This window comes from Pelophylax lessonae, assembly GCF_965119305.1.
Source record: "Pelophylax lessonae genome assembly, chromosome: 1".
NCBI classification, from domain to species: Eukaryota; Metazoa; Chordata; class Amphibia; order Anura; family Ranidae; genus Pelophylax; species Pelophylax lessonae.
Window position 1 is genome coordinate 782080562 of NC_138768.1, and position 8479 is coordinate 782089040.

Genomic DNA, 8479 nt, shown 5'->3' on the forward strand with positions numbered 1-8479 from the left:
ATTTTTCTACTGATCTGATTTCAAATTGTTCCAAAAAGTTGGAATTAGTTTGAAAACTAATAAACGAAACAAACTTAAACTAAATTAGTTACTATTTAATTCAGATTCGGATACATCTGAATCTCTGAATAACCAAAAATTTGTCCGAATTTACATTCGGACTGAAACAAATTGCAGGTATCTACTCTAACAGCTGGAAATCACCAGAGTAAACACAGCTCTTCTCTAGTGATCTTCATTTGTTTCTGGGTCCTGTGCCAAGCAGCTGCCCTGCTGCTAATTGAACACAACTGTCATTCAGTTGGCATGGGTGCCATTCAGGGAATGCTTTGCGTTTTCTCAAAGCATTCTCTGATTGGATGAGGTGGAGAGCATGACATTATTGCCCGCCTATCCACCTCCTCCAATCAAAAAACACTTTATGTTCATTGAGAAAATGCACAGCGATCTCCCAATGATGTGCAGGCCAAATGGTCAGCCTTCTGTAGTCAGAATGCAGCAGGACGGCCACTAGGCACAGGACACGACAGCTAGTGGGATGTAGTAGGGACTTTTTATGCAGGATCATGGTGCCAGCAAGATTTGTGTAGATTAATACAGCAATGTACATTAGGCTTACGTAAAAAGGTTCCAAGTCACCTCATCTGGCTTTTTTTATTGTGTTATTTCAAGATGTCTCCCAAATGCCATACACCTCTCAAAAATGGAGAGTAAAGCAGTATTTTATTTAAAAAAATTAATAAAATGTAATTGTTTGTGTTTTGAAAAGACCACAGGGTCACCTACTGAATATGCACCCTGTAAAAGAACAGGCTTATCCTTCATGCACCTCATATGTTGAAATACTTTGCTGATCCTAATGCCCTGTACACACGTACCGATTATCGGCCGAACGATCGGCCGTATTTTGTCCAGTGCTGTTTTGTTGGTTGAAATGTGCTCTAGACTGCACACAAATTTTGTCGACCAACAACAACCAACTGCAGAAGTGATGTTATGTTCTGGTCTACTTTTCGTGTGTTTTTTCTTCACTGAGCATGCCCAGTCTTGATCATCACATTTTTGTCGGCTGAAATCTCTACTGACTGACGAACAATCAGTCTTTCAGTTGGCCAGTCAACCAGTCAATCAGTTCTTTGTTGGCCAACAAAAATTTTAAAGCGTGCACACCAGATTTTGTTCGGCCGAAAAGTCGCAGTCGGTTGTCAGAACGGAAGCATCATACTAACAAGCCGACAATCGGCCGATCGGACGTTGGCCGAATATTTACGGCCAACAATCGGTACGTGTGTACGGGCCATTAGTCTGCAGCAGGTATCCAATCCTTGGCTGTTGGCTTGCAGTTCTCAATGAACTACTAGGGCACTGTTGAGCATTCTAGGTAGTTGGTTGATGCTTCCTGTGAGTGTATAACTGCCTGCCCGTATGAGGTACAAGCAGACAGCTTACCCTGACAGTCTGCAAGAGCCCTGCATTGATCTGCTGATTGCGGGTGCAATGCTTTGCAGGCCCCTAGTAAAAAAAAACAATAAAAGCACATTTTTTTTACCTACAAAAATATGTGCATTCATTATTTTATTTTTACAAAGGTGACTATAATTTAACCTATGTCGCCTGCAGCAAGCCCAGGCTGAGTCTGCGTTAAGTCCCCCTGTTGAAGAAAACTGTGCATGGCCAGTGTGGTGCGTAGGAGCTCAGTTCCTAGGACTGTTGTGCTGCTATGATCCAGAGCTCATGCTGCTAGAAGGCTTGAAAATAATCTTTCTATCCATAACATTTTACAAAGTATTACTTATGCCTCGTTTCCACTGAGCGGAACGGTTCGGGTCGGTACAGTTTGGGAGGGTTAGAATGGTCCGGTCTATTCAGGTGAGCGTTTCCACTGCAAGTCGGGCCAACAGGGACCATGCGGGGTTTACACCAAATGAGGTGTTTGCTTTGCTCTTTCATTTGACGTGAGCATTGAAGTTTTCCTGTCTGCCAATCAGTGGAATCTATCGTGTGACGCCAGTAGCTCCGCCCTAACCGTACCGTACCATTTCCTATGGCCCTACATCTGAAGCAGGACCAGGAATGGTGCGGTTTGGTTCGGTTGTATGGGCCACTTTCATAATGGAAACACCCAAAATAGCGTACCGTACCGTACCGATCCGAACCGATCCGCTCAGTGGAAACGAGGCATTATTGTCCAAAAGATTTTGAGTGCCAAGTGCCAGTTTACCTGTGGCAACTTCTTGCACAGTGCACATTCTGATTGCAATGCTGCAAGAGCTTTTGATTATTTATGTGGATTATTGAGCCAGCTACAGGTTTATTATTGTTTTTAATGATAAGATGTGTTTGATTATTGCACATACAATAATCTCCAATTAATGTAGGTGGAGATTGTGATGTCAATGCCCCATCTCCCCACTTTGTTCAATAAGAGAATGTCTTGCATTCATTGAGAAAAATGCAATGTAAAGGGCCGTACACACTTGACGAAAATCGGACGAAATATCCTCCGATTTTTCTCTGTCTTCTCAGCGCTCATTACCGTTTTTAGTCGACAGTGCATAAATGTTCACAAAATTTCTCGTCCGATTTTTCTTTTTTTTTGGCACATTTCTTCCTAGACTTCCGGGTTGTCAGCAACTTCAGATCATGCGCGGTCTTTCCTATCCGATTTTTCACGGACATACTGCATACACATTAAAAGCAAATTGGTCGTCTGGGGACGAACGAAAACATTTTTGGTGTTTGTCCCTCCGTTTTTTTTAGTTGAAAATGTCGGCATCGGCTGCTGAAAGTTGTGTACACACTAGGCGAAAATCGGACAATTTCACATCGGGTGGGAATTTTCGGCAGATTTTCTACTAGTGTGTACCCTGCTTTAATGGCACCTTTGCAGAGCAGGAGACCCCCTGTGGTTGCTATGCAACAAAGCACGGGACCTGGTCAATAGCAGTGATCACTGTAGTAGCATAGACTACTACAGTGATTCTTTGCTTTCACAGCGGTCGCTCAGGTATTGCATATGCATACTTACATTGGTTCAAGCTTCATCAGTGTAACTGTAAAAATAAAAACCATACCTGGAGTTCATTTTTAACTGTTTTGATTGTATGTTTAGCTTTTGTAATTTGTGTATGCCAAAAAGATGATAGCATTAAATAAAACATTACCTTTTTCTAGAAGTTTTGGTAACTGTAAAGTGGGGAGAGTGGGATGTTAGAATCATGTAGTGACGGTTAGGTCTGTAACTTCCAAGATGCAGCAACAGACTCTGGGAGCATGATGTTATCTAAAAGAGGCAGAGCCGAGGGTATTCTAAAATGAAGTGGATGCTAAGGAAGTGAGCAGAAGGGAAAGAAGGAGATAAAGAGATGAGAAGGTACACTGTGGGAGGCGTGGAGGGTGGACATTCCTGACCTTGACAGAGAAGACTATTTTAAGGATGGCTCTAAATTAATGAATTCCTCAAGGGATAATTTAACCACTTGCCAACCGCACTATAGCCGAATGATGGCTTGTTCTGGGAGGCTGTCATATTACTGTCTCCCGTGAATGCGCCCGCCATGTGCCTGCTGTGGGGTGCAGGTGGTGAAATCTGTCAGCAGTGTTCTCTGGACACTGCTTATCACAGATTGAGGTAAACAGCCAATCAGCAGGTCTTTGTCCAGTCACAGCTGTGTCCAGTCACAGCTGATCACAGATGTAAACAGAAGCCGGTTATCGGCACTCCTTTCCTCACGCTGTCAGCATGAGGAGAGAAGAGAGCCGATAACCGGATTTTGTAAAAGAGACATGTACACTGATATTCAGGGCACTGATTATCAGTGTCCTGATTATCAGTGCAGTCCCAACAGTGCCCACCAGTGCTGCCAATCAGTACCCATCAGTGTCTCTTATCAGTGCTGCCTACCAATGCCCATCAGTGCCGCCTATCAGTGCCCATTGGTGCTGCCTATCAGTGCCCAACAGTGCCACCTATCAGAAAAACCTCATTAGTGTCCACCAGTGCCATCTTATCAGTGCCCATTAGTGCAGCCTATCAGTGCCCATCAGTGCCGCCTCATCAGTGCACATCAGTAAAGGAGAAAAATTACCTGTTTGCAAAATTTCATAACAAACTATGAAAAAGATTTTTTCTTTTTTTTTTAAAAAACTTTTGGTCATTATTTGCTTATTTAGAAAAAAATGAAATAACCCAGTGGTAATTAAATACCACCTCAAGAAAGCTATATTTTTGTGAAAAAAAATGATAAAAAATTCCATTTGGGTACAGTGTTGCATGACCGCGCAATTGTCATTCTAAGCGCAACAGCGCTGAAAGCTGAAAATTGGCGTGGGCAGGAAGGGGGTAAAAGTGCCCAGTAGGAAAGTGGTTAATCCAGAGGAAGTTCTTACACAGGGTGTAATATACTCCACAGAATTTGCACTGGATCTGCTGTACCCTCAAAAGTCTCCTGATTGCCCTCGCTTTCGGGCTGACATTGGAACATATTTTCATTTGTTCTGGAGTTGTACTCTTTTGAGCGAATGTGTTTAGGCTTATCAACTTCCGTCTTCAGCTGACCCTTCAGGTTTCCCCAGAGCAAACGTTATTAGGTATCTAAGATAATGCGCAGAGGTCCCCAATGTACTAAACTGCTGATTTCGTACTTGCTATGCTATGCCAAGAGAGAAATTTTACCGAAATAGAATGCTTCCTCGCCTCCCTCCCTGGCTTTGTGGGAGAAAGCTATTAAAAATGTCCTTTCTATGTATACTGTAAATTAACTTATATTAGTAGGAATTGTCCTAGGAAATTTGATAGGGTATGGCAGCCATGGCTGGCCTAGTAGGAAGGTGTTTCTTCCTATTCCTTAAAGAGGAGCTCCAGTCTCCCCCCAAACAAATTAAAGGACAGCAGCTACAAAGTCAGCATCTACAAATACTGTAGCTGATGTCTTTTTATATGAGGACATTTACCTGTCCAGGGATCCAACAATGTCTTTTCAAGCCGAATCTTCAGTCGGCTTCGGGTGCAGGCATCGGCAGTGTTTTGTGAATGGTCCCACATTCTTCTGGGACCTGTGTGTGTAGGGAGGTGGGGAGGGGGAGGAGGAGAGGGCAGAATATCCTCATTGTGCCGATCTGACCCATAAGTGAGTGGGTACCTGTCAAAGCCAGGGGAGAAGGAGGGGGAGGGTGAAGTTCTGCTTTAAGTCTCGATGTGGTCGTGATTTGGCTGTGGTTTACTATCTTGTATACGTTGTGGTAAAAATACAGTATATATAGTGATGACATTTTTACTGTGTATATGTTCTGACTGTGAACTCTGCACCCTGCCATGAGGACACTATGCTAATGATACTGTCAGTATTTGTTTTGCTTTAATTCCACTCTTTATTGCTGATCTCTGCATCATGCCAATGTTCTCAATAAAGAAACATTCTGGTTGTTAAAAAAAAAAAGAGATGAGAGGGTAGGAAACGGAGAGATAATATTGTCTGCAGGCGCTGACTAATAATAGTATTCCAGGAAGTCCCTTAAACGGAAGTCAATCAAACTATTACTTCTGTCAAGCAGAGCCATCCACCGACTGATCAAATTTTGGCTGGTCCCTGCTGAACCGGCCAAACTTCATTCAGTGTATGGCCAGCTTAAGAGATGGCAAAAAGGTTGAGAAAAAGGGGGTAAGCAACTGGTAAGGTGGTGTAAAGCATGAGTATGATCATAAAAATAGGTGTGTGGAAAAGTGCAGCATGATGCAGTGGGCAGAAAACACACAGAGTCCAGGGGCAGTAACAAGAATATATTGTAATAGAAGTTCAGCAATTAAAACAAGCCCGGCGGGAAGGCAATCTGACCGGGAGCACTAACAAGTTGTAACAGCAAAGCGTCAGTAGAATGGTGGACCAGAGGTGGTGACAGCATCTGCCTTGAGGAGCGGAATGTGCCTGGCCAGTCTGTACCCAAACAGGATGGCTTCCAGGAAGGATGGTGAATCCCTGCACTTTCCCTCCCCCTCTGGAACCTTTCCCTGATGCTAAGCACTATCCCTGACAGACAGATGACCTGTCCCTTCTCTGGTCACTGTAATGTTCTGGTACCTTTGGGTACCCTAATTACTCTTTCATAAGTGTATGCGCCCCACCATTCTCTTTTGGTAAGGTGCGCATACACCTTTAAGACTGATGCTGTCATCACTGAGCGCTGGACTGGATGGCTATTTAGATCGCCGGCTCTCACTCACATGTGTTCGTTCAAACTGCTTTGTGCCTTGATGCTAACCTGTCTTGAAGCTCTCATGCTTGCAAGCATACCTCGCTGTCGGAACCACGCTGCGCTGATCCCTGTATCCCGCTACCGGATCATCCGCTCTTGCCGAACCTCTCCTCTACTACATTGCTATTAGTGATAAGTACCCCACAGGGGAAACCTTTATAACTTTCATACTAAAGCTTACACTATCTAGCTCTGCATACTAAGGACTATTACTACATCTGCATTATCCAAGATTGCTAGCTCTTGAGCCTACTACCACCTGTTCTTGCACTGGGTTGATCTCTCTTGTATGTCCACCTGCTACTCTGTCATCTGCTACCATACATGATTGCTAAACCTATCTGCATCCCATCTGCTACTATCTTACTTCCAAGAACATTTCCTTTCAAGTGTCTGTCATCTACCATCTCTACCCAACCTGTCTCTTCAGCCTATCATCACTGTGTTACTATATACATAAGTCACTCTAGGAAACATCTTATTGAGTGTGTGTATTTACTTGCTGAATTGAGATCATCCACACATGATGAGTCATTGAGAGTTGGGATTGGTGTCTCAGCGTTTCTCTACATGACTACTGAAGTGGAATATTTCTGCAGCTGAAAATCCACATCATACATAAAACGCAGGAGCGTTACAGATTGAACGAACCACAAATGGATTCAGCAGAAATAACCACTCAGATGACACAATTAAATAATTTAAAAACGCATGTGAGTTACTTTTCTTGCTAAAACCCCGTACCTACCTTACTGATCACATTAAGGTTTGTACTATTATTTCTTACCTAACAGGCGATCCTCGGGCCTGGGCAGACTCTCTTTTTGAGAAAAGCGATCAGCTTCTCAACTCCTATGCCTTGTTCCTAGCAGAACTCACTAGCTTATATGATGATCCCAATAGGCAGAGTACTGCCGATCTTCAATTAAGATCCTTGAAACAAGGTGGGAGACCTGTAGAAGACTTTGTCGCAGAATTCAAGAGATGGACCCGTGATTCAGAATGGAATGATGCATCTCTGAAAACCCAATTTAGGCTTGGCCTATCAGAGGCCGTTAAAGACGAGCTCGCCCGAGCGGATCTGCCAAAAACCCTGGATGCATTGATACAACTCAGTATCACCATAGATAGAAGACTACGAGAAAGAAAGGCTGAGAAAATGGGAATGCCATTATCCAGTTCTTCTCGGATTTCGGCCTTTGACCCCGTTCCTATGAAGGTAGGAACCATACGCCCACCTCTATCAATTATGGAAAGAGCCAGAAGACGATCTGGTAATCTCTGCTTGTACTGTGCATCCCCGGATCACAAGATAAACGTCTGTCCCCTAGTCTACAAAATGAAGGGTGAGTGTTCACATGTCCTCCTAGGGGGATTGACAACTTCAATCACTAACCCTTATCTTTCTGTTTGCTTAACATTACAGTGGGACCAGAACAGGATTACTAATAAGGCCATGATTGACACAGGATCTTGTGGAAATTATATTGACATATGTTTTGCTGCTTTAAATAAAGTTCCTATTATTTCTAAACTTAAACCTGTCTCAGTGAGTCTTATTAACGGTGTTCCTTTATCCTCTGGTCCGATCACTGATCAGACACAGGCACTCCTAGTCACTACTAACGGGTCTCATATGGAGACCACTACCTTCGATCTAATACCTTCACCCCACTTTCCTATTGTTTTGGGACTTCCCTGGTTGCACACACATCAACCAACCATAGATTGGAAGGAACGGACCCTGACCTTCCTCTCTTGCTATTGCGAGGGTACGTGTAACCTCCCGTCTTTCGGGAAGATCCTGTCTGTGGTGACAGATGAGATTGCACCACTATGTTATCAGGATCTCTCTGAGGTTTTTCTTGAGAAAAATGCTCAAGCACTACCTCCCCATCGAGACTATGATTGTAGCATTGATCTACTCCCAAATAGCAAATTGCTGTTCGGTCATGTTTATCCTCTTTCACAGGATGAACTTTCCCATCTCAAAGACTATTTGGATGAGAATTTGGAAAAAGGTTTTATTAGACCTTCCACTTCTTCCACAGCAGCAGGACTCTTTTTTGTCCGCAATAAGGACTCAAGTCTCAGGCCTATCATCGACTATAGGCAATTGAATGCTATTACAATAAAAGATCGCTATCCTCTACCGCTTATCCCTGAGCTCATTGAGCAGGTGCGTGGAGCTACCTATTTTTCAAAATTGGACCTGAAAGGAGCATAC